Source organism: Oncorhynchus masou, chromosome 30 (genome assembly GCF_036934945.1).
Source record: "Oncorhynchus masou masou isolate Uvic2021 chromosome 30, UVic_Omas_1.1, whole genome shotgun sequence".
Taxonomy (NCBI): Eukaryota; Metazoa; Chordata; class Actinopteri; order Salmoniformes; family Salmonidae; genus Oncorhynchus; species Oncorhynchus masou.
The window spans coordinates 56,713,209-56,740,414 of NC_088241.1; the positions used below are offsets into that span (position 1 = coordinate 56,713,209).

The following is a 27,206-nucleotide window of genomic DNA, read 5'->3' on the forward strand; positions in this document are numbered from 1 at the left end:
AAGTTTGACATAATACAACATATTTATTCTGAAATATTTACAAAAAGCTCTAGATTTGTTGTAAAGTGATCAAATAGGAAATGAAACAAAGGGAAAGAAGGTACCAAAGCAACACCTGTTATGGCTCTACTGTCGGTCCTCGGTCAGTCAGAGTTTATACAGCATGGAGTCCTTCCACGGAACCAAATGCTTCCCCTGGACCTGCTGAACAGGAAAGACAACGATATGCACCTTCAGCACTTCAACAACCATTCCTTTACTCAGTGCAGCTACATTCATGTTCAATAGAGAGGAAACTGGTGTGAATGTTGAGCAGCATGGTTCTCTTCCCTCAGTGTTATCCTACCGGATTTTGGTACAGTAATGTAGCAGGCGAAGGAGACATTGCACAGCGCTCTACAGTTGAAGTCAGAAGTTTATATACACTTAGGTTGGAGTCACTAAAACTAGTTTTTCAACCACTCCACAAATCTCTGATTAACAAACTATAGTTTTGTCGGTTAGGACATCTACTTTGTGTATGACACAAGTCATTTTTCCAACAATTGTTTACATATTATTTCACTTATATTTCAATGTATCACAATTCCAGTGGGTCAGAAGTTTACATACACTAAGTTGACTGTGCCTTAAAACAGCTTGGAAATTTCCAGAAAATGTCATGGCTTTAGAAGATTCTGATCGGCTAATTGACATCTTTTGAGTCAATTGGAGGTGTACCTGTGGATGTATTTCAAGGCCTATCTTCAAACTCAGTGCCTCTGCTTGACATCATGGGAAAATTCAAAGAAATCAGCCAAGACCTCAGAAAAAAAACTGCAGACCTCTACAAGTCTGTTTCATCCCTGTGAGCGATTTCCAAATGCCTGAAGGTACCACGTTCATCAAACAATAGTACGCAAGTATAAACACCATGGACCGCGCAGCAGTCATACCGCTCAGGAAGGAGATGCATTCTGTCTCCTAGAGATGAACGGACTTTGGTGCGAAAAGTGCAAATCAATCCCAGAACAACAGCAAAGGAACTTCTGAAGATGCTGGAGAAAACAGGTACAAAAGTATCTATATCCACAGTAAAACAAGTCCTATATCGACATAACCTGAAAGACCGCTCAGCAAGGAAGAAGCCACTGCTCCAAAAGCGCCATAAAAAGACAGACTACGGTTTGCAACTGCACATGGGGATAAAGATCATACTTTTTGTAGAAATGTCCTCTGGTCTGATGAAACAAAAATAGAACTGTTTGGCCAAAATTACCATCGTTATGTTTGGAGGAAAAAGGCGGAGGCTTGCAAGCCGAAGAACACCATCCCAACCGCGGAGCACGGAGGTGGCAGCATCATGTTATGGGGGTGCTTTGCTGCAGGAGGGACTGATGCACTTCACAAAATAGATGGCATCACAGGGAAAATTGTGTGGTTATATTGAAGCAACATCTCAAGACATCAGACAGGAAGTTAAAGTGTGGTCGCAAATGCGTCTTCCAAATGGACAATGAACCCAAGCATACTTCCAAAGTTGTGGCAAAATGGCTTAAGGACAACAATGTCAAGGTATTAGAGTGGCCATCACAAAGCCCTGACCTCAATCCCAGACAAATGTGTGGTCAGAACTGAAAAAGCGTGTGCGAGCAAGGAGGCCTACAAACCTGACTCAGTTACACCAGCTCTGTCAGGAGGAATGGGACAAAATTCACCCAACTTATTGTCAGAAGCTTGTGGAAGGTACCCAAAATATTTGACCCAAGTTAAACGATTTTAAGGCAATACACTCAATTAGTATTTGGTAGCATGTCAACTTCTGTCCCACTGGGAATGTGATAAAAGAAAAAGCTGAAATAAATCACTCTCTCTACTATTATTCTGACATTTCACATTCTTAAAACAAAGTGGAACTGGCCTAAGACAATTTTTTACTTGGATTAAATAAGGAATTGTGAAAAACTGAATTTAAATGTATTTGGCTAAGGTGTATGTAAACTTCCGACTTCAACGGTCTATCTATTAGAGGCATTCCTTAGTTACTACATACATTTTTTGGACTGGTGAATAAGTACCCATTGATTCTTGAAGAATATAACGTATAAATGCCCCGTGAGCTTAGTTCAACTGTCGTACCCCATCAGAACCCAAAATATAAGCTTGTTTTACTCCAATGTTTGTAAACAAAGTACATGTAAAGAACCACTGTATAGCCAAAAAAAATGTGGTTAAAACGATCATTTTGATATTATGGATGGTCCATGCATCCATAGCATAGTCGATGGTTTGAGAGTGGTTGCATTTCTCCAGCCTCATCCCTCAGCTTTTTACTGAAACTGTGGCAGTGAGAACACTTAAAGCTTCAGTTAAGGATTGCCACTTTGAGAGCAAGCATGACTGTCCACCTGACTCCGAACATATACAAATAAGTGACAGTCTACACAAGTACTCTAAGCCCATGTCTCATACAAAAAAATAAAATGGACGTACTAACAAGTTCTCTAAAATAACGTTGGAGGTGGCTTATGGTAGAGAAATGAACATGAAATGCTCTGGCAACAGCTCTGGTGGTAATTTTCTGCAGTCAACATGCCAATTGCACATTCCCACAAACTTGAGACATCCTTTAAATGTGCCCAGCACAAGGTGCACCTGTGTCATGATCATGCTGTTTAATCAGCTTCTTGATATGCCACACCTGTCAGGTGGATGGATTATCTTGGCATAGGAGAAAAGCTCACTAACACCGATGTAAACAAATTTGTGCACAACATTTAGCGAGAAACTTCTTTTTTTCATATGGAACATTTCTGGAATCATTTATTTCTGGAATCTTTTATGAAACATGGGACCAACACTTTACATGTTGCATTTATATTTTTGTTCAGTATATTTTTCACTTCGCCAACCATACAGAACAGTGGAGGCTGCTGAGGTGAGGACGGGTCATAATAATGGCTGGAACGGAGCCGATGGAATACCATCAAACACATAGAAACCATGTATTTGATACCATTCCACCGATTCCGCTCCAGCCATTACCACGAGCCTGTGCCTCCCAATTAAGGTGCCACCAACATCGGGTGCTACAGAAGACACTTACTGTTGATAAACCATCATACTGACGAGGTTAAACAAGATTGTCTAAATTAAATGAAGGGGTCATCAGAACACCTGACAGAAATGTATAGAAAACAAGGTAGATCCTGGTTTCTAGGAAGGAAAGGTTTGTTGTGAAGGAATGTTAAGGACAACCTACTGTAGCCACTGAGCACGACATACATCACTATTCAGAGTATAGAAAGTGTTCAAATAGAAATGCCTAGAGAAAGTTGTCATCCTGAGGAGGAACATTGAACATCATGACAAAAACACCTTCATTTAAATATAAGAATCTCTTACAATCATTTAGGAAAAAACAAAACAACAACTTGATAACAAATTGCATCTTAGACTTATTAAAATGTACAATTTTCTTAGTGCACTTGAACAGATTATTTTTTTGTTCATTAAATCCTTTTAATAACAGTGATGAATGCTGATCAGGAGAAAGGTAGGGCAATAAGCACTTGTCTACACTTAAATGTGATACAAATTCAAACCAACGAGAAAAATTAACTTCTCAAAAACAATCCCAATTCTGTACCCTGTCAGACAGACAAATACAGTGCATTTGGAAAGAATTCAGACCCCTTGACTTTGTATATTTTGTTACAGCCTTATGTAAACATTTTCCCTCATCAATCTACACAATACCCCATAATGACAAAGCGAAAACAGGATTTGAGTTTACCTGTGGTAAATTCAATTAATTGGACATGACTTAGACAGCTGTGTGTGCTTTTCCAAGGTCCCACAGTTGACAGTGCATGTCAGAGCAAAAATCAAGCCATGATGTCAAATGAATTGTCAGTAGACAGGATAGTGTCAAGGCACAAATCTGGGAAGGGTACAAAAATATTTACAAAGCGTTGGAGGTCCAAGAACACTGTGGGCTCAATCACTCTTAAAATGGAAGAAGTTTGGAACCACCACCACTCTTCCTAGTGCTGGCCGCCCTGCCAAACTGAGCAATCAAGGGGAGAAGGGCCTTGGTCAAAGAGGTGACCAAGAACCTGATGATCACTGACAGAGCTCCAGAGTTCCTCTATGGAGATGGGAGAACCTTCCAGAAGGACAACCAGCTCTGCAGCACTCCACCAATCTGGCCTTTATGGTAGAGTGGCCAGACGGAAGCCAATCCTTAGTAAAAGGCACATGACAGGCCGCTTGGAGTTTGCAAAAAGGCACTTAAAGGACTCAGACCAGGAGAAACAACATTTTCTGGTCTGATGAAAACAAGATTGAACTTTTGGCCTGAAAGTCAAGCGTCACGTCTGGAGGAAACCAGGCACTGCTCAACACCTGGCCAATACCTTCCCTATGTTGAAGCATGACATTGTAGCGTCATACCCAAGACTCAAAGCTGTAATCCCTGCCAAAAGTGCTTCAAAAAAATAACTGAGTAAAGGGTCTGATTACTTGTGTAAAAGTGATATTTAGTTTTTTTATTATTTGTAATAAGTTTGCTTTGTCATGATGGGGTATTGTGTGTAGATTGAGGGGGGAAAACAACTAGAACAAGGCTGTAATGAAACAAAATTTGGAAAAAAGTCAAGGTGTCAGAATACTTTCAGGATGCACTGTCAGATCAACAAATGCTATCACGTACCTTTTGTATCAATCACTTTAGGAAATCGCCTCACTCTCGATCATAATCCGTGCTTCCCTTCAATCAATAGTGCACATCTCAAATCATGTTCAGTCAATCATAAGTAGGAAAAATCATTCATTGGTCCAAATATCAGCTTGAAAAAAAAAGCATAATAAATCAGGTTTGGTTCATTCTGCTCTTGCCCCTTTTCTGCTTTGAATAAGCACATCTTACTCACTGAAGTCAGATGACCAATTCATATAGTATGTGCTTGATACATCCTGTGTGAGAACTCTTATTGAACAGCCCCAAACACACATGGAAAAAAGGGACTTAAGAGGAAAGTACTCAGTGCTATTGCAAGAGTAATACTGGTATCTGTAGGTCTCTACACACAGCCTAAAAAGCCAACTGGTGGCCACACAAGGTCTCCTGAGATCCAAATAGACCCCTCTGGCCACACCCTCAGAGGAGCAATGAGGAACATTACATTAAGTGCTCATATATTAAATGTTTGACATTTTTCAGGAAGGAGGGTTTAAAATAAATCTGTGCAAGAAGATAAAATGTACTACTACATTTACTAAAATGGAGTTAAGACCAAACATTCAACGGCATATTGACGGAACCAAATAATATGCTTAGAATGAATCAAACTGCAATGAATCCTTAAAAGTATATCTGGTGGTCACTGTAGTGTTTTGACTTGAAATCGGTTTGCCACATAGGAGTGTTACACATCCCCTCATTTCCAGTCAGGCAGTGGGTGCTTGGGAGTGTTTGTGTGTCTCTACATTGTGGCTTGGGAGTGTTTGTATGTCTCTACATGATTCCACAGCAGGGCTCCTTGGTGTTGTTGGACGTGTCCTCCTCTGGGGCTCGTAGTTTGAGCAGGGGCGGGTCCCCACTGGCTGGAGTGAAGTACACAGCGCTGGGAAAGGCCACCTCTGTGCTGGGGGTCTCCTGGGTGGCTCGGGAGGGGGTCACCTCCTGCAGAGGGGTGGGAGGCTCCTCCTCTGAGGGAGGGAGTAGAGGTGGGGCGGGGTACTTGTTGAGCTTGGCCGCAGCCCGCTGGCGTTTCAGGTCCGCTAGAGTCTGGTGGGATTTCTCCAGGGTCATGTTGTCCCTTTCCTCCCCAGACCCTGAGGCAGGGCTCAGCTGGTAGGAGGCACTGCGGTCCATCCGGCCTCTACTCCACTGCTCCCCTGGGACAGACGCCGAGAGGGCAAGGGGCGTCCCACCGTTCCCCAGACTAGACTTCCTCTCCGCTCCCTCCTCATTCTCCAGCCTCGACATGGTACCTGCAGCCTGAGAAAGCCAGAGCAACAGAATTAATGACACATTCACCTATCAACTCTGAATCATATCCTCTATTCTCAATGTCGACTGAACATGGTAGCAGTTTGTCCTGGTGTTGTTGCTATGACAGAAATAACAGTACAACTCACCATGGCAACGTGATGGTGGAGCTCGTTGTCCGTCTGTCTGTCCTCGTCGTCGTCCTGCGGCTCGGCCTGCCGACCTCTCTCCTGCCACACCATGGCCTCCTTGTGATGCTCCCGCCGGTACAGGCTGGAACGCTCGTTGACGCTCACACGCCGCACCACCTTCTGCTCAGACAGGGGGCGACAGACAGACACTGTAGACACAGCTACAAACTGACAAGAGGCTGAGGCTTTGCCTGTGTCTTAACAAAACCCTCATCTGCTCTTAACCTTCCATCTTTAAACCTTGAACTAATCCTCTCTATTGTTCAACCCCCACTCACCCTCTGCTGCCAGTGCTGGAGGCTCGTCTCTGCAAGGTGCCCTTGTGTCGGTCATGACTCTTCATGATTGCGTCGTGTTTGTGCTTCAGCTCCATCAGCTTGACTCTCACCTCCTCGTCAGCACACACATCTACCACAGACAGAAAACACAACGGAGTCAGGACATGTCCTCCCCATACAGTTAACCCCCAACAACAACTGCTCCCTGGGCGCCGATGACATCCATTAAGGCAGCTCCTGCACCTCTCTGATTCAGAGGGGTAAATGCAGAAGACATTTCTGTCGAATCCTTCCCCATTCAGGCTTACATTTTGATACATGGTGATGCTGTGTGTAACATTTGATTTGAGGACTATTAGCTATCAAGATAACAGGTAATAAGTCAACCTATACAAGGGTTCTGTGTCATTGCCCATCACATCCTCACAGTCTAACTACAGGATGTAAAAAATAAAATCTAAATTACCAGCACTTGACCCCCACTTCTAGCTCTGACTACTGATAGCTACGTTATTGAGGAAAGGTGTACTTTCTATGCCTGTGATATGTGGTTGTCCCACCTAGCTATCTGAAGTCTCTGGTTAAGAGCGTCTGCTAAATGACTCAAAAGTAAACATGTGATGTTGTTACCCAGCGGCGTCTCTTCCAGGACAGACTTGGTGTTGAGGCTGGCCCCATGAGCCACCAGCTGCTCCACCATCAGAATCTAGGGAAACAGACACGCCAGTACGTTCAGGTCAGTGAGCCAGCCATTTAGCATAACCGTTGAGAAAGGGGGCTTCATTCCAGCCTGTTCTCAGAGTGCTACAATACTGACCTGTCCCCAGCAGGAGGCGGCGTGGAGTGGTGTCCAGCCGTCTGTGTCCTTCTGCTCCACCTTGGCCCGGTGCTCCAGTAGCAGCTCCCCCACCAACAAGTAGCCGTTAGCCGCCGCTATGTGCAGCTGGAGGGGAATTGTTAGTCAACCTTTCGTCCCAGTGGTGAAGTGAAGATATGATCATAATACAAGACTAGAAAATCTCCCCAGCCAGGTATGTTTTCAGGGTTACTGCAGGGGTATTCAAATCCAAAACCATGAGGTTCAGAGTACCGCTGGTTTTCTGTTCTACCCGATATTGAAATTGTACCCACCTGGTGCCCAAATCTAAAATCAGTCCCTGATTAGAGGGGAAGAATAAAATTAAAAAAAAAAAAACCATCTATTTGAATGTGTCTCACCAGAGTGGCCCCGTTGTCATCCTGAGCGTTCAGGTCCGCTCCATTCTGAACCAGCACTCGAAGATCTGTGAGCATATTCATCTCCTTAGCCCCACGACACCGGTTTATACGGTCCTGGGTTATACCTGCACAGACACACAGGAAGTCAGAGCTCTTCCACACAGACCATTGTTGATTTAACATGGACTGGGTTTAAGTAAGGCTCGTAGAGGGGATTGCAACTTCCAGGTACAGTTGAAGTCAGAAGTTTACATACACGTAGGTTGGAGTCACAAACTCGTTTTTCAACCACTCCACAAATGTTAACAAACTATAGTTTTGGCAAGTCGGTTAGGACATCTACTTTGTGCGTGACACAAGTAATTTTTACAGCAATTGTTTACAGATTATTTCACTGTATCACAATTCCAGTGGGTCAGAAGTTTACATGCACTAAGTGCACTGTGCCTTTAAACAGCTTGGGAAATTCCAGAAAATGATGTCATGGCTTTAGAAGCTTCTGATAGGCTAATTGACATAATTTGAGTCAATTGGAGGTGTACCTGTGGATGTATTTAATGGCCTACCTTCAAACTACATGCCTCTTTGCTTGACATCATGGAAAAATCAAAAGAAAAAAAATCAGCCAAGACCTCAGAAAAAAATAATTGTAGAGCTCCACAAGTCTGGTTCACCCTTGGGAGCAATTTCCAAGCGCATGATGGTACCACGTTCATCTGTACAAACGGGGAGGCTTGCAAGCCGAAGAACACCATCCCAACTGTGAAGCACGCGGGTGGCAGCATCATGTTGTGGGGATGCTTTGCAGCAGGAGGAACTGATGCACTTCACAAAATAGATGGATGACATCATGAGGAAAATTATGTGGATATATTGAAGCAACATCTCAAGACATGAGTAAGGAAGTTAAAGCTTGGTCGCAAATGGGTCTACCAAATGGACAATGACCCCAAGCATATTTCCAAAGTTGTGGCAAAATGGCTTAAAGACAACAAAGTCAAGGTACTGGAGTGGCCATCACAAAGCCCTGACCTCAATCCTATAGAAAATTTGTGGGCAGATCTGAAAAAGCGTGTGCGATCAAGGAGGCCTACAAACCTGTCTCAGTTACACCAGCTCTGTCAGGAGGAATGGGCCAACATTCGCCCAACTTATTGTGGGAAGCTTGTGGAAGGCTACCCAAAATGTTTGACCCAAGTTAAACAATATAAAGGCAATGCTACCAAATACTCAATTAGTATGTAAACTACTGTCCCACTGGGAATACGATGAAAGAAATAAAAGCTGAAATAAATGGGGATCCTAACTGGCCTAAGAAATTGAATTTTTACTAGGCTTAAATGTCAGAAATTGTGAAAAAAACTTAGCTTAAATGTATTTGGCTTAGGTGTATGTAAATTTCCAACTTCAACTGTAGCTATGGTTACAGGGTTGTGGCTAAGGGCTGTAGCCATGGTGAGAGGGTGAGTGTATGGTTAGAAATGTAAAGAGAGGATGAGTCTGGGGAGGGAGGGGGGAAATCAGGTTGGTTTTTAGTCTCCCTACTGACCCTGCTCTGCCATGACCATCTCAAGCAGCTCCAGAGTGGCCTCGTCCTCACAAAGGTCATAGGGCATGTTGCCATCAGCGTTGACAGCCAGCAGCTCTGCTCCACTACACACAGACAAGGAGAACGTTACACCAGAAGCACACACACATCATTATCACAGCCTACTTGGAAATGATAAGGATGTCTGAACTCTAAAATAGTGTCTGAAGAAAGGGAAGAAGTTGTTGAACTTCACCCAGAGGAATGGGTCAAAACTATTACTATGTACATTTTAAAGCCCTCCGCATTCTGCACAGTACATTGTAACTGTGTCGTGTTGAGGTGTTTGTGTGACTCACGACTGCACGAGGAGCTGCACCAGGTCTGTGTGTCCACAGGTGGCAGCAGCGTGAAGCGGTGTCCACAGCTCACTGTCACAGGCGTTCACACTGGCCCCGGCATCCAAAAGACACTGCACCAGCTCCACAAAGTCATCAATACAGCACTGCAGGGGAAACGCAGACAGACACACAACAGGCAAAAAAACACACGGGTTTACGGTCAACTGCAGAGTAAAAGTAAACTGAATTTGCACAGGTTCAGGCCTCCATCCTTTTACTAAGTAAACACATTAATTTTTTTCTGGAGGGAAGAAATACTTCATGACTATAGAGAGAGCACTGTGCTCGCTAGTGCCACTCTTACACATTTACAGTGTGAGTGTGTGAGTGTGTGTGGGGGGGGGGGTAACATGTACATGTAGGGTGTGTGTTTTACTTCTAAGGAGATCGTGTCATTTCTTGGTGGTGAGTTGGTAGACGTTTCCAAACATCACAGTAGTGCTATGAGGGGGGGGGGGGGGTCACAATCTATCCTCCCCAACGGTCTAGGAATGTAAGAGCCAGCCCAAAGCAGAGCAGCAGTTACATGTCTAGCTCTAGAAGCAGTGTGAAAACATTCTACAGTGTTTACAGAAACTGTGATTTTAGATCAACACCCCACAGACAGACAGTACTTACAGTGTTGAGAACCACACTAAACATAAAACGGACACCCACAGGGTGGTCAAGCGGGCAGACGTCGGACTGTGTGTGTGAGCGCATGTGTACCTGGTGAAGGGCAGTGAGTCCGTCCTCGTTGTACAGATCTGGACTGACTCCACCGTTCAGCAGCTCCCTCACTGCAGAGAAACACATGGCCATTATTCACTAGAACTCCAGTAAGTCACACTGAATCTTAGTTAAGTGATATTGCCCGAGAAGCCGGTGTGGAGGATATTGGAACGGTGTTGTTAGGACCGAGTCGAGAGACACAGCGAGGTTTATGCAAATCTCTGCAGTTGGAAACCAAATACTAGTCTTCAAATCAAATTTTATTGGTCGCATACACATATTTAGCAGATGTTATTGCGGATGTAGGGAAATGCTTGTGCTCCTAGCGCCAACAGTGCAGTAACAGCTAACAATAAACAATCTACATGTCTTAAAAAAATAGGAAATAATGTCGATGAGTTTTACAGTGGAGATCAACTTTTAGGAATTGCATGGCTCTGGCTGGGCTGATGAGACAGTGGATTTCACAGTGAAATGGAACACTAATGTGTTACAGAGTCATAGCTTTAGCTGGTGGTAACTTGTCAAATAGAAATCGTCTGGAATGTGGTTTTAACCAATTAGAATGTAGGATTTGACCCACCTGTTGTATAAATTTCAGATAACCTCTGCTCTTGCAACGCAATCAAAAGTTTCCGCTATAATTAGCCATAATCAGGTGTGCTAACAATAGCACCATTGGAACCAAACGCCCGTTCTGATAAGCCTAAAAGTATGATGCGCCTCACGTAAAATATGCATGAATGATTTCTTGTGTAACTTGTGTTTATAGAGCGGTCGTGCTGTGCAACTGCCCTGCCACTATTCATGTTACTTTGAAGAACAGCAGCCATGAAAAACAGTGAGTGTTAACTACAGGCTTTTCTAAGGGGTAGTGGGAATTCCTTTGGTAGAATAAAACCTCTATGGCCCGTTTCCCAGACATGGATTATCCTAAACCTAATCCTGGATTTAAAAGCACTTTTAATGAAGAGATTCTCCATTGAGCATGCTTTTTTAACCCAAGACGAGGCTTTAAAAAAAAAAAGGTTTCTGAAACCGTCCCATAGTGGTGTGCTGACTGACTCACCCTCTTCCAGGTCATTGCGGGCTGCAGCCTCCAGCAGAGTGATGTTGTTGGGGAAGACCACCCTGCGCGTGCGCCCCTTCTTGTTGCTTTTCTGGCCGGCCTTGCCCGCGCCGCGGGCCATGTCCTTGTCCATCTGGGCCCAGCCTTTTAGCTGCTGGGCGCGCCGCTTCTGGGCATGCTTCAAGCGCTCCGTGGCGCTCAGACGCCCAATTGTGGCCATCTCACCGAGCAGCTCGCCGTGCTCCGCCATGCCACGCCAATGCCCACCCCCTCCCCCCTCTGTTGTCCTGTTTCACTGGTCTGATCTGGTTCTGGATTTTAGCAGTAGAAAGTGAAGAAAAATAACTTTGAACCATATTTCAGTCCTTAAATCCATATTGGCGCTAAAAAAAAAATTGAAATTGATATAGTTCCATTATAAAACGCCACTTTTGATTTGTAATTTATTTTCCTTGCTAGGAAGCGTTAACTAGCACTCGCCATCCTTTAACTTGTTCTCCATCTTCTTCTTAAATAATGAGCCAACATGTTCTCAGCACTTATTTCCATGAATGATCAAAACTCATTTTATCATGCTTTCTCTAGACTCTCTGCAGCCGACATGTGGTGAGCAAAATGTTTGGAACATCAAATGCGAATAAAATCAAATCAGTATCAAATCACAATAACTATAGAATCATGAGAAACACAATACATATCGGCGCCTAAGTATTGTATCGTGAGGTCCCGGTATATTAAAAAAATAAAAATCTCAATGAGGTAAAAACATTTTTAAAATAAAAGACATTTGAACTAATACTGCACAGAACCTTAATTCAGAATGCAATAGTACGAGAGAATGGAAGGGCAGAGGCTGGTCAGAGGTGGGGGCTGCATGGGATTGGATCACTTGTCAGTCTTCTAGTCCTGTAATAGGCCAGTGCAGGTGGTGCTTCAGAAACCAGGAAGAGTCCGGCATCAAGGCGTCTCAAGGATCCATTGTGCTGCTGAGAATACGTAACATTCTACCTCCCTCCCCTGACACCTGGAGACAGAGAGAGAGAGTTCACTGTTACCGTAATGTACACAATCTTGAACCAGTCCCACTCTCCCTACCTGCCTGAGGAAACCGGAGATGGGACACCATTCATTAATGATTGACACACCCTGCCTGCCCTGCGCAGAACCACCTCGGCTTCAGCACAGCACGCTCTGTGGTTGGTTAGTGTGAGAGGACGGATCAGGGAGGGATGTTGTAGGGTGGTAATTAGTTGGGTTGTAGTACTTGACACTTGTTTGGGTGCTAAGTGCTAGGCTAGCAGTGGCCCTTCTGGCTGTCCTCCCTGTTTATCCAGGTATGTAGCATCTCACACCAGTGTAGCAATATTTTCTGTATTAGGAGGACATGTCATTTCTTGAATGGTTTTCCCCTGCTGCCGCCCCGACTGGTAGGGCCTGCTCCCCTAATCCTCCCGACAGTTGAAGGTGCCCTGCCCAGTTGATAATTGCCTCGAAACTGAACCATAACTAATTTCACACACACAGTATAACAGATTAAATTAAGGAAGTAGTAGAGATGTGATGATACCAGTATCACAATAGTTTTCAGTGGCAAAAATGTAAACATGAAGCAGACCTCACTCATTGTCCCTTTAATAACCTGCTGTATGTAACATATTGTGCTGTAGTTTAGAAAATAAATACATGTGACTCTGGATGACAACATAATGATGTTTGTTTCCAATATTAGGGCTGTTCTAAAGACGTTAAATCAGCTTTGTTTTTTTGTTTCCTTGCCACGATACTAACTCGTATCGCGATACTGGTATCGTCCCGGACCATACTCGCCAGCCGCTCTTTCCAGGCACCTCATCCATTATTTAGCCTGGCCTGTGAGTCGCTGAGAGGAAGGTCAACTAGACGCACTCAGGGAGACCGAGATAGCAGGCAGGACCAGGGAAACGACTCCAAACTGAGGTCTACCTGAGGGGTGGACGAGGACAATACATCAAAGATCTGTCAGTATGAAGACAAGCTGTTCCTGACACCCTCCTCTGCAGATGGCAAGACTCTTCATAATAAGTAGACCTGCTTTAGAGACACTTTTGTCACTGTGGCCACAAACTATATTTAGGATGACCTGGCCATTGTCAGCGCCCAGACCACAGTGGAAGGATTTCCTTGGATTCAGAATGTTTACTCACCCTCACACACTAGTAAAGTGTCCCCGTCAGGGCACATGAAACACACAGCATACTGGTATTCCTATTCAAATATATTTACTGCAGCATACAGGCCAGAGCCGGGCCGGGCCAGGCCCCCCCCCCAGAGAACTGAACTGTTTCCTACCTACTTGTTCTTCCTTCAACAGCACCTACAGACTAACTAAGCAGCCGTATACACACACACAAACCAGCTGCTGACGCATATGCTAACAGGCTATAGGCTAAATCACCATGGTAAACCAGTCAACTGTGGCGGTCTAGTGTCCACACACCACAGAACAGTTTGTAATCAGTGAGCATTAAGTAGCGTAACCCTTCAAGGCCCACTTCCCCACCACAGTGAACACGGAGAGAGAAGACTCATCCTTTACAGACACTTAAGGAGATTTGGAAGAGGAATGGATAGAGGCCATGTCCCCCACAATCCCTGTAGGGACTTTACTTCAGGAGCAGAAGAAAGCACTATAAACTATTTAAAAACAAACCACAATGCCACCGAAATAAAACCGCAATCAGCATTTACAAAATACAGCACCACACCAGTCGTATGCCTATATTTTAAATTAACTTTTTGCATTGAAAACAGTGATGTAGACATGAGAACTACTGGTCATCATGTCTATGTGTTTGTCCTCAATCCCACAACCTTGTTCATAAAACCGGTTTACTGTGTTTGCTGTTCGCACTAGGAACACACACCATGTGAACCAGGGATTTAATGACACACATGCATAGAAAGTTATCACCCATCTTTGCGCCCCTCTGTACTGCTGAAAGTCACGAGCCTGTTTAGTTGCAGAGTGAACACTGATCTGTGGGAGCCTGACAGAAGTGCATGTCTACATCTTTGCACGTTATGTTGGCCTCAATCACAAAACCGCTAACTTCCCCTTCCTGCCTAATCTCACGGTCTTTGGCTGACAGTTCTCCCAGTAATGCTGTCAATCAACATGGAGATAAACCCCTTCACCTCTTATCATTACAGTGGGGCAAAAAAGTATTTAGTCAGCCACCAATTGTGCATGTTCTCCCACTTAAAAAGATGAGGCCTGTAACTCATCATAGGTACACTTCAACTATGACAGACAAAATTAGAAGAAAAAAAATCCAGAAAATCACATTGTAGGATTTTTTATGAATTTATTTGCAAATTATGGTGGAAAATAAGTATTTGGTCAATAACAAAAGTTTCTCAATACTTTGTTATATACCCTTTGTTGGCAATGACAGAGGTCGAACGTTTTCTGTAAGTCTTCACAAGGTTTTCACACACTGTTGCTGGTATTTTGGCCCATTCCTCCATGCAGATCTCCTCTAGAGCAGTGATGTTTTGGGGCTGTTGCTGGGCAACACAGACTTTCAACTCCCTCCAAAGATTTTCTATGGGGTTGAGATCTGGAGACTGGCTAGGCCACGCCAGGACCTTGAAATGCTTCTTACGAAGCCACTCCTTTGCCCGGGCGGTGTGTTTGGGATCATTGTCATACTGAAAGACCCAGCCACATTTAATATTCAATGCCCTTGCTGATGGAAGGAGGTTTTCACTCAAAATCTCACAATACATGGCCCCATTCATTCTTTCCTTTACACGGATCAGTCGCCCTGGTCCCTTTGCAGAAAAACAGCCCCAAAGCATGATGCTTCCACCACCATGCTTCACAGTAGGTATGGTGTTCTTTGGATGCAACTCAGCATTCTTTGTCCTCCAAACACAACAAGTTGAGTTTTTACCAAAAAGTTATATTTTGGTTTCATCTGACATTCTCCCAATCTTCTTCTGGATCATCCAAATGCTCTTTAGCAAACTTCAGACGTGCCTGGACATGTACTGGCTTAAGCAGAGGGACACGTCTGGCACTGCAGGATTTGAGTCCCTGGCGGCATAGTGCGTTAATGCCGGGGCGGCAGGGTAGCCTAGTGGTCAAAGTGTTGGACTGACAAAGTGAGCTGACAAGGTACAAATCTGTCGTTCTGCCCCTGAACAGGCAGTTAACCCACTGTTCCTAGGCTGTCATTGAAAATAAGAATTTGTTCTTAACTGACTTGCCTAGTTAAATAAGTTTTTTTTTTTAAATGGTAGGCTTTGTTACTTTGGTCCCAGCTCTCTGCATGTCATTCACTAGGTCCCTCAGTGTGGTTCTGGAATATTTGCTCACTTGTGATCATTTTGACCCCATGGGGTGAGATCTTGCGTGGAGCCCCAGATCGAGGGAGATTATCAGTGGTCTTGTAGGTCTTCCATTTCCTAATAATTGCTCCCACAGTTGATTTCTTCAAACCAAGCTGCTTACCTATTGCAGATTCAGTCTTCCCAGCCTGGTGCAGGTCTACAATTTTGTTTCTGGTGTCCTTTGACAGCTCTTTGGTCTTGGCCATAGTGGAGTTTGGAGTGTGACTGAGGTTGTGGACAGGTGTCTTTTATACTGATAACAAGTTCAAACAGGTACCATTAATACAGGTAACGAGAGGAGGACAGAGGAGCCTCTTAAAGAATAAGTTACAGGTCTGTGAGAGCCAGAAATCTTGCTTGTTTGTAGTTGACCAAATACTTATTTTCCACCATAATTTGCAAATAAATTCATTAAAAATCCTACAATGTGATTTTCTGGATTTTTTTCCTCTCTCCTTTTGTCTGTCATAGTTGAAGTGTACCTATGATGAAAATTACAGGCCTCTCATCTTTTTAAGTGAGAGAACTAGCACAATTGGTGGCTGACTAAATACTTTTTTCCCCCACTGTATACTTCATCAAGACCATAAGTGAACATGAAGCTTAGCCTATATAATCACACTTGTTCAATTTCCATGAAACCTACACAAAGTGTCTAATTTCACCCTGGATAGCCAGTAGAATAGTCCTAGATATCAACTGATCAAATCAAATCTGACAAGGATAGGAAGAGAGCATGCTCATATTTCTGTGAATATAACCACCTGGTGGCTGATAAGACATTTTGAAAGAGATAGTTGAATTACATAACAAACCATAGATATGATCTCAAGCCTCTCCCGGGGACAGGAAACATGTAGGCACATAATCGCTGAACTTTGACCCTGTGTGTATACACAGTCCTTTATGGAGTTAGTTGCAGAGTGAGCTTTTCGGACGGAAGGACATCATTGCTCATCTGTTGTAGTTCAAATGCGACAAATAAAACAAACCAAGTCGCAGCCAGTCAGTCGAACAGAGAGCAAGTCTGAGACCGAGACAGAACAGTATATTTACAGTACTTCAGCCGAGCAGACAGGCCCACAGGAGATTCAGTTCAATAACAGCCACGGTGTCTTCTAAACTCAGAGAACATTAAAAAAAAGCAGTGAGAATGCACTCCTCGCTCTACTCCACACAGAACCTCACAGCTTGTTCTTGCCGAAGACTGGCTCCACCCCAACACCCCACAGAAATTACTACCTGCAAGAAAGAGTGTGTGAGGGATGAGTGGCTATTAAAAGTCCCCACACAGCAGTTTTATATCAACATCAAATTATTTCTGGGTAACAATTAAGATCTTTACTTCAATAAATTTCCATTAAAATTGGCAAAAATGGCTTTTTAGGTAAAAATATTTCTCAAGCAAGTATTTTGCCAGGACTGTCTGGGAGTGGTGTTAGTGGGGAAAACTGAAAACAAGTTGTTACTGGCAGAGGGGTTTGAAAGTCGTTGTTGGTCTATTAGCAAATGTAATGTATGGTGATGTTACCATGGAAACCTGCTGATTTGAAGTTCCTGTGTAGATTGTGTTTTCAACCAGCAACTATCAGGAAATAACACTGAACTAATGTAAAGTGGGGCAAAAAAGTATTTAGTCAGCCACCAATTGTGCAAGTTCTCCCACTTAAAGATGAGAGGCCTGTAATTTTCATCATAGGTACACTTCAACTATGACAGACAAAAGGAGAGAGGAAAAAAATCCAGAAAATCACATTGTAGGATTTTTTATGAATTTATTTGCAAATGGTGGAAAATAATTATCTGGTCACCTACAAACAAGCAAGATTTCTGGCTCTCACAGACCTGTAACTTCTTTAAGAGGCTCCTCTGTCCTCCACTCGTTACCTGTATTAATGGCACCTGTTTGAACTTGTTATCAGTATAAAAGACACCTGTCCACAACCTCAAACAGTCACACTCCAAACTCCACTATGGCCAAGACCAAAGAGCTGTCAAAGGACACCAGAAACAAAATTGTAGACCTACATCAGGCTGGGAAGACTGAATCTGCAATAGGTAAGCAGCTTAGTTTGAAGAAATCAACTGTGGGAGCAATTATTAGGAAATGGAAGACATACAAGACCACTGATAATCTCCCTCGATCTGGGACTCCACACAAGATCTCGCCCCGTGGGGTCAAAATGATCACAAGAACGGTGAGCAAAAATCCCAGAACCACACGGGGGGACCTAGTGAATGACCTGCAGAGAGCTGGGACCAAAGTAACAAAGCCTACCATCAGTAACACTACGCCGCCAGGGACTCAAATCCTGCAGTGCCAGACGTGTCCCCCTGCTTAAGCCAGTACATGTCCATGTCCGTCTGAAGTCTGCTAGAGAGCATTTGGATGATCCAGAAGAAGATTGGGAGAATGTCATATGGTCAGATGAAACCAAAATATAACTTTTTGATTTTTTTCTTCTAATTTTGTCTGTCATAGTTGAAGTGTACCTATGATGAAAATGACAGGCCTCATCTTTTTAAGTGGGAGAACTTGCACAATTGGTGGCTGATTAAATACTTTTTTGCTCCACTGTATCTGTATCTCAGTTCATGTATGCAACCAGGCATACTTCCAGACAGTTTGTTTTACTGTCTTCTGGCAGCAAGCAGATGACAGTTTATCATACCTTTTAAAAATGGGTGCCACGAGGTAGGCCTACTGAAAGTTTGACATGTCACTCCCTCCCTACCCAGTAAGTATTCAAGTTAGTATAGGAATGCGTCAGGTTGGGTATCACCGGCAGGAGTGGAAAAAACCCCTGGAGGCCAAAAATTGAAATGCGTTGGTTCTACTTTTTTAAATAAAGAAGCTTTTTATTTGATTCCATTGTGCCCCATGTGTTGCTGAATCTCCTCTCTACCTCAGTAGTACACACTACCAGCTTACAGGCTTCTGGGTGGCCTAGTTTGCTCATCTGCATTCATGTATCATCAGTGTACTTTGAGTTTGGTCGGTGAATGCTTGGAACTTAACATGAGCCACCTTGTCAATGACTCAGCCTGGACAGGGAGGGCCGGTGGTTCTGTGGAACAAATCACTCAGTGACTGGCCCTCACTATGAATACTCACACAAAAATATTTGTTTTGTTTGGTTTAGTCCCCAAGAGAAAAAGCAAATGACTTACACATTTGTGCATACATGAGTTACAGAGTAAGGCCTATAGAGTAAGGCCTATAGAGTAAGGTATTCAAAGGGACTTTATAGGCCAAAAACAGGGATTACTGTGAACCTGTGGTCCCCTAGGCTTAGTAACAAACAGGCCTAAGTATTGGTTAGGGAGACAAATTTAATCTAAAAATGGGTTTGAAATCTGATTAAAGAAGCCTTATAGGCGATAATGATAAATCCAGCAACATATCAATTGGTGGTGGTAGTTGACCATACATGTTGGCTAGATTTAGCTTGGGCCTAAATAGCATTCCTGTCCCATCAGAGGACAGGAAGAACCAACCCCATGTACATTGTATCCCTGGCTTTTATATAGGCTAACAATGCTGAATCAATGGTGTTCTGGAATGATCCTGCCACCTGAACTACTGCCCAGTTGTCTAATCTCCTGGTCAATTCCCCCCCCCCAGCTTTAAAATGGTTTAATGAGCAACTAACACATGACACCTCAGAAGTCCTGTCATGTTGTGGACTGGAGTGACCTTTAGCCATGTTAGACACAATCACTCAGCCTTTCCGAGGCTACAGGGGAAGACAGACGGAGGAAGACAGACGGGAGAGCAGAGGGAAATTAAGGCAAGAGGATGTGGAGGAAAGACAGTGATGGAGGTAAAGAGGAATGGGAAGGCAGGAGGGAGGCAAACCCAAAGGCAATATTTTAATGAGGTTCTTTCAGTAGGTGGCAAAAAAAAGAGGAAATGTCAAAGTCAGGGTGCAGTAGTTATAAACTCCTTCCAGGCTTATCAGCCCAACCGTCTCACTGTCTTATCATTAGGCTATACAGTAGTTAGAGATGGATAAGAGACAGCCAGATTTGTGAAGGCTATATGGCTCCTCTGAAAACTGAACATTGTCCCCAGCAGTTAGGTCTACATCGATAGGCAGAGAAAAGCAGAGCTAGTATTGTTTATCCTATAGTTGGATAAGACGTTTGGTTAGGTATGGTTCTCTCTCCTTGCTGTATGAAGTCTGCATTGTTCAGACAACATAACGACCTTAAAGTGGCAAGACCCTCTTTCAAAAGAGTTAGCAAGATTTAAAGTCAACCAAAAACCAGTCAGCCACAGAGCAGAAGTTTACGTAGGCCAGTGTGTGTACCATGTTGCAATGTGGCCTAAGCTATTGTGTTCATCTCCAGAATCTTTGATAGTGTACACATGTGAGTGTACACATGAGTGCAGCAGTGTGCACTACTCAAGTTCATGCAGTAGGTGTAACCTCTACCTCTCGTCTGCCAGATCTCTCTAAAGTACAATAAGAAATGTGACCTGCTTCCTCTCTTTAAATAGATGGTTTCTTTATGAAAACAAAATCAAATGCTAACTTATGCAAATCCAGGGAAATAGGAACCACTATGACCAGTATCATAAATGTTTGCTGCACGGACATTAAGTGTAGGGACAGCCAACATAAGGTGCGATTGTCATTTTCATTCTTATAACATAAATTCTAGGCCTGATATCCTGTTGGTCCTTGACACAAATACAATACACCAAAAGTTCATACAGTCAGACCTGGAAAAGAACGCATGGACAAGATACATAAATGCAATAGACTTGAATTTCTATTCTAAAGTAAGGAATTAAAATGTATACATCTATTTATGCTTATTTACTTGGTACCTGGCAAAACAACAGTCTTGCAATGCAAGCTTACTGAAAAATGCAAGTAACTTGTTAACAACTGTCTACCATCATGTAACAAGTTATCCTCCTAAAATAACAGGAAATGTCTAATGACTGACCAATACATTACAAACTTTGAATAGTAAGCAAGCAGAATCATTATGAAAAATCTGTTTCACTGTGTGTAGATGTTAGCAGATTTAATTAGCACGCTACAGTAAGAGACTAGCATGCTAGGTGCCAGGTTACACTACACGCAGTAAGTAGCTAGGTAGCTATCTAGTTCAGCCAAAAGTCTAAATCGAATCCTCCAGTCACATAAAACTATGCAGCTGGTTAGCTGACGTACTAAATTAAATTTGGTAATCGGCAAACGTTTCTACATCGCTTATCATAAACGACCTGCTACATCAAACATACCGCTCGCTCTCCGTGGCCAACCTGTGCGTCATTGCCATTTTGTAATGCCTTCCCATGCAAATTAATTAGGAAACCAAGCTATCGCTAGGCTGCTAACACAACTCACTTACCTAACCTCATTCAGTCGCGGTAAAAGTTTGCTTTGCGTAGCTCAAATGTAAACTTTCAAATGTATTGGCGATGAAAAACAAAGCATGTTGCTTACCTATGGAGTTCATTCAGTCTGACAGAAGCGCGAGCTCGTGTTCTCAGCCCGTCTGAAACCGATCAGCTGCTTTCTGTCCCCAACGCCAGCTCTCCAATGTTTCTCCAGCCCTCGGGGAAAATGCTTCTCCATAACAACCGCTGCGCTGTCATATTCTTCTTCTTCTTCTTTTTAAGGTTGTTTGGCAGAATACACCTATTGGTGTAGGTCTATTGCCGCCATCTACTGCACCGGGTATTGAAACAAAATATATTTCATTGCGGGATGGGGTGGGAACATGAGGCTATACAATTATTTTTTTAAACATCTCACTCCTTCAGTCACAGTTCAAATCCCATCCATAAACTATCTCGGGTGCATGTGAAGATGGAGCATTCATCGATAGCATTCCTTGTAATGCCTCTGCTGTAAAAAAAATATATATATTTTTTTAAATCCCACAAGTCCCAACAAAATGCTCAGCTGCACTCACAATACCTATTTTCTTAGGTTTCATCTGTTTGCCCTGTGCAGATGATAGCCAATGCAATTAACGCTAAAGTCCAACTTCTTAATATGCAACATGTCAGGATCCCTCTGACAATTAATATTATCTGGTGTCTCTACTCCTACTACCATTATTTCTTAAACTTCACTAATTTCTTCCACTCTTCTCACCGCCTCCAGATAGGACATGCTGGTCAGTCCATATTCTTACCGCCTCAGTCTCCTTCACCCTAACAGGACACTTCAGAAATTCGGGTGCATGTTCACCAACGCAATTGCTGAAGCCTCCCGAGTGGCGCAGTGGCCTAAGGAAATGCATCGCAGTGCGAGAGGCGTCACTGCAGTCCCTGGTTTGATTCCAGGCTGTATCCCAACTGACCGTAATTGGGAGTCCCATAGTGTGCCGCACAATTGACCCAGCGTGTTAGGGTTTGGCCGGGGAAGGCCGTCATTGTAAATAAGAATTTGTTCTTCGCTGACTTGCCTAGTTAACATAAAGGTAAAATAAAAATGTGGCTCAGCTGGCATACGATACCCCGCTCATCTACATACACGTGACCAAATATTTTGCATTTATCACACTGCGTGGGTTTTGGGCATGAAGGATCTCACAGGGTATCACATAAAATCAAAATACACAGGTGAAGGGAGAGGAGACTTCATATATATATTTTTTTTAACTATAGAATGGATGGAGTGGGCTTCTTCGCGCCTTCTACTACGCGGGTCAGTCGGTGTGCACCAACCACTTGATCCAATTCTTCACATATATCCTTTGATTTCACTTCTCGTGCCACACCAGAGATAACACCCTTGATATGCGCTCTGATTCGAAAAGCCACACACGTCACATTCCAATCCGATATCTTCTTGAGGGCGCAGAGCACGCTCCTTCTGTTCCAAAGATACACACCACAAAGAAAGTGCGCACCTCTTGGTACTCTCATCGACGCCACCTCAAACCACAATTTCTATAGACTTCAATCGGATCTCCCAGGTAACAACGTCGATCCAAAACCTTTACTCCGACCTAAAAATTGTCATAACTACGCTTGGATTTACTCGAGTCCACTAGCAATTTACTTCTCTTATTTCCTTTTGCATTTTCCACTGTAATCCAATTCTTCTCACTCTCATCTCCACTTGACACGCCATCTGATTCAAACATAACATCGGCTGTTGTCATTGAAAGGTGCCACAAGAGGACGACATTGCTCAGACCAAACCCTATAAATTAAAATACTGTGCGCTTAGTGAAATATTTATTACGTGACATACAGTGCATATCAACTGTAACTGTACAGTAAAATGACCTTCACCAAACTATTTGACAACAAAATCCTAGCTACCTAAACTTAGTCTCACATTTTCTGACATTTCCCTTTAAAATCATTCAAAAGAACAGCTGTATGAAAATAACTGTAGTCCACCCCTTCTCTTGCTTCATAGAAAGGGGAAAGAGGGATAACTAGTCAGTTGTACAACTGAATGCATTCAGCTGAAATGTGTCTTCCGCATTTAACCCAACCACTCTGAATCCACGTCTTTGGTGCGGGGAACAGTGGGTTAACTGCCTTGCTCAGGGGCAGAACGACAGATTTTTACCTTGTCAGCTCGGGGATTCGATCCAGCAACCTCTCAGTTACTGGCCCAAGGCTCTAACCACTAGAAAAAATATATAGGTGTGTTATATTTTACAATAGTGAAAGGGGAGGGTATTGTATCTATCAGAGAATGAAGATAACACACCTGAAGTGATCTAGCTAACATGTGCTAGAAATGTGTTTAAAATGTAGTAGGCCTATTCTGTTTATGTGACGGTTCCACTGACAGCTCGGGGTTGGTTGGACTGATAGATAATCCTGGGAAAACTCCCAGGCCAAGACGATCTGCTGCTGAGACCCGCAGACAATGATGACTCAGTAATCTGTTGACCTCTGCTGACCTCCCTGGTCAACACTGGAGTAACATTCTGCAGTGGTTTGGACAGAGATTTTTTATTTTATTTAACCTTTATTTAACTAGGCAAGTCAGTTAAGAACAAATTCTTATTTTTAATTACGGGCTACCAAAAGGCAAAAGGCCTCCTGCGGGGACAGGGGCTGGGATAAAAAATAAATAATAATAATAATATATATATACATTTTTTTTTTAATTATCCCAGCCCCTGTCCCCGCATTAGGCCTTTTACCTTTTGGTAGCCCGTAATTAAAAATAAGAATTTGTTCTTAACTGATATATATATATATATATATATATATATATATATATATATATATATATATATATATATATATATATATATATATATATATATATATATATATATATATTATAGGACAAAACACACATCACGACAAGAGAGACAACACAACACTACATAAAGAGAGACCTAAAGACAACAACATAGCAAGGCAGCAACAAATGTAGACACAGCATGGTAGCAGCACAACATGGTAGCAACATGTTTTTTTTTAAAGAAACACAACATGGTAGCAGCACAGAGAATGGGATGCTTCTCTTGTTGTTTTTCACTTTAGGAATGATGCATCCTGAATTATGTTTTGTGCTTGTCTAGCAACATTGTCTAGAGGAGGCTCAGGAAAAGAAAGGTTTTCCATTATCTCATGATGTGTACCGATTCAAGATAACTTAAAAAGGATGTTGGGATTGCATGGTTATTGTTCATGTGGATCATCCATGCTGTGCAGTCCCCTCCATTTCTGTTTCTCAAACTAAAGATTTTGTCTTAGTCTTATCCAAACCAGAGGATTGTGCATCCTGACTGAGAATGTATTTGAAAGGTCTGTAGTTGATTCAGACATGGAATTTGTCCCTTATTGGAAAGCTTCAGTGGGACAAAGACAGTGACTCCTCTCTCCCAGCAGGACTAAACCTACTCTCTTTAGTCCATCTCAGTATCGGGGAGCATCTCAGAGAAGCTTAAAAGGATTACAGTGGCTTCAGAAAGTATTCACACCCCAAGACTTTTCTCCCATTTTGCTGTCATACAAAGTGGGATTAAAATGGGTTTAATTGTCATTTTTTGTCAATGATCTACACAAAATACTCTAATGTCAAGGTGGAAGAAAAATTCAAACATTTATATAAAAAAATATGAAAACTATGACACTAATATATCTATCTATATCGGCAGGGTAGCCTAGTGTTTAGAGTGTTGGACTAGTAACCGGAAGGTTGCAAGTTCAAATCCCTGAGCTGACAAGGTACAAATCTGTCATTCTGCCCCTGAACAGGCAGTTAACCCACAGTTCCTAGGCCGTAATTGAAAATAAGAATTTGTTCTTAACTGACTTGCCTAGTAAAATAAAGGTAAAAAAATTAAATAAATTCAATTCCATTACCCCCTGAGTCAATACATGTTAGAATAACCTTTGGCAACGATAACAGCTGTAAGTCTTTCTGGGTAAAGCTCTAAGAGCTTTCCACACATGGATTGTGCAACATTTGCCCATTATTCTTCTCAAATTCTTCAAGTTCTGTAAAATTGGTTGTTGATCATTGCTAAACAACCATTTTCAGGTCTTGCCATAGATTTTCGAGCAGATATAAGTCCAAACTGGAACGTTCACTGTCTTCCTGGTAAGCAACTCCAGTTTAGATTTGGTCTTGTATTTTAAGTTATTGTCCTGCTGAAAGGTGAATTAATCTCCCAGTGTCTGGTGGAAAGCAGACTGAAGCAGGTTTCCTCTAGGATTTAGCATGTGCTTAGCTCCAATCCATTTATTTGCCCCAAACATAACACTTTGCATTCAGGACAAAAAATGAATGGCTTTAAACACATTTTTTGCAGTATTACTTTAGTGTGTTGTTGCAAACAGGATGCATGTTTTCCAGAGTGAAAGCAGCGGTTTAAGGCACTGCATCTCAGTGCTTGAGGCGTCACTACAGACACCCTGGTTCGAATCCAGGCTGTATCACAACCGGCCGTGATTTGGAGTCCCATAGGGCAGAGCACAATTGGCCCAGCATTGTCCGTGTTTGGCCGGTGTTGGGCATCATTGTAAATAATAATTTGTTCTTTGCTGACTCCAAAATAACACAATACACTATTTACCATTAATTGCTATTGGGCATCAAATCATCTCAAACACAACCAAACAAGGTGAATCCAAAAAATGTGTAGAGTTACAAGCTGGATGTTGTCATTGCATGCTATGAATATGGCACCAAATACTTATCTTTTTACTACTTTAATATAAGTACAAGTGAATTTGTCCCAATACTTTTGGTCCCCTAAATTGGCGGGACTATGTACAAAAAGTGCTGTGATTTCTAAACAGTTCACGTGATATGGATGAATATATCATCCAATTAAAGCTGACAGTATGCCATTTAACCTCATAGTCATTTCAAATCTAAACTTTTGGAGTATAGCGACAAAATAAGATAAAATGCTTCACTGTCCCATTAATTAAGTAGGGCACTGTATTATCTATTATCCGTAATTTTCTAATTTTAATAGTCATCAGGGAGCAGTACTGAAGAATTTATTTTGACCTGAACATGTCTACTCAAATGTACATACATATCCTAACAAGTTTCTGAACAGCAGACTATAAAATATTAGTTGGTCTTTATAAACTATATCACGTTGTTCTTCTATAAATACCCAAATAAATTAAAATATTTAGTTTCATAGTACTCTGAAATTGTGTTTAGCATGGAATGCCTGTCAAAACACAATTCATAATAGGAAGCAGGAAGAGTTGGTTGATTACAACTAATTGGAAACGAGAGGTCACATTGGAGCAATTAGACCGTGTACCAGCGGATTGCTAGCCAGATGAGGACAGCATGAATGCACGACGGTCTCCTGTTCCTTTTCGATATCATCTTCACTCCAATATCTGATCTGAAACATTTGACTGCTCATTTCTACATGGTAAAATCGAAGACATAAAAAAGTCAGGCCTAGGTGATACACTCAACCGGCTAAAACGCGTTTTTCCACTTTCACATATTTTAGGAAACATGTATTTATTACGTGCAAATTTCTCCCCATATTGGTCTGCTAACTGTCAGAGTTAATTAATTAAAATGTTGGTTAGACAGCCTTCATAATAATGTCAGGTAACTGCTTCTGCATAGCCTACATTTAAATTGAACCTGTGCATAAATCGGACATTAGCTCGTATTTACAAGGTGCGAATGTCCCCATCACTTGGCGATCATGGATGGTGTTCAATCTTCCATTGTGTTTTCATCACATGCTGATTAGTAGGCAATCCCAGGAACGAGACGGGGTCAATCTGGCTAATCCAACTTGTTTTGCTGAGAGGTAAGGGCTATGGCATTAGCACTACATTAATTTACACAAAAGAAACTGTCTTTGGACGTGCACTGCATATTCTCAAGGGACTTCCTACTGTGCGCTCCTGCACCCTCAACTCGGTGCGCTCCTGCACCCTCAACTCGGTGCGCTCCTGCACCCTCAACTATTATCGGTGCGCTCCTGCACCCTCAACTCGGTGCGCTCCTGCACCCTCA

At 42.6% G+C, this 27,206-nt stretch overlaps 1 pseudogene; it reads right to left on the reverse strand.

The window, feature by feature from the left end:
• Positions 1-2,768: 2,768 nt before the first annotated feature.
• On the reverse strand, positions 2,769-22,851 carry LOC135522854 (protein phosphatase 1 regulatory subunit 16A-like; annotated as a pseudogene).
• Between the last annotated feature and the right edge of the window lie 4,355 nt (positions 22,852-27,206).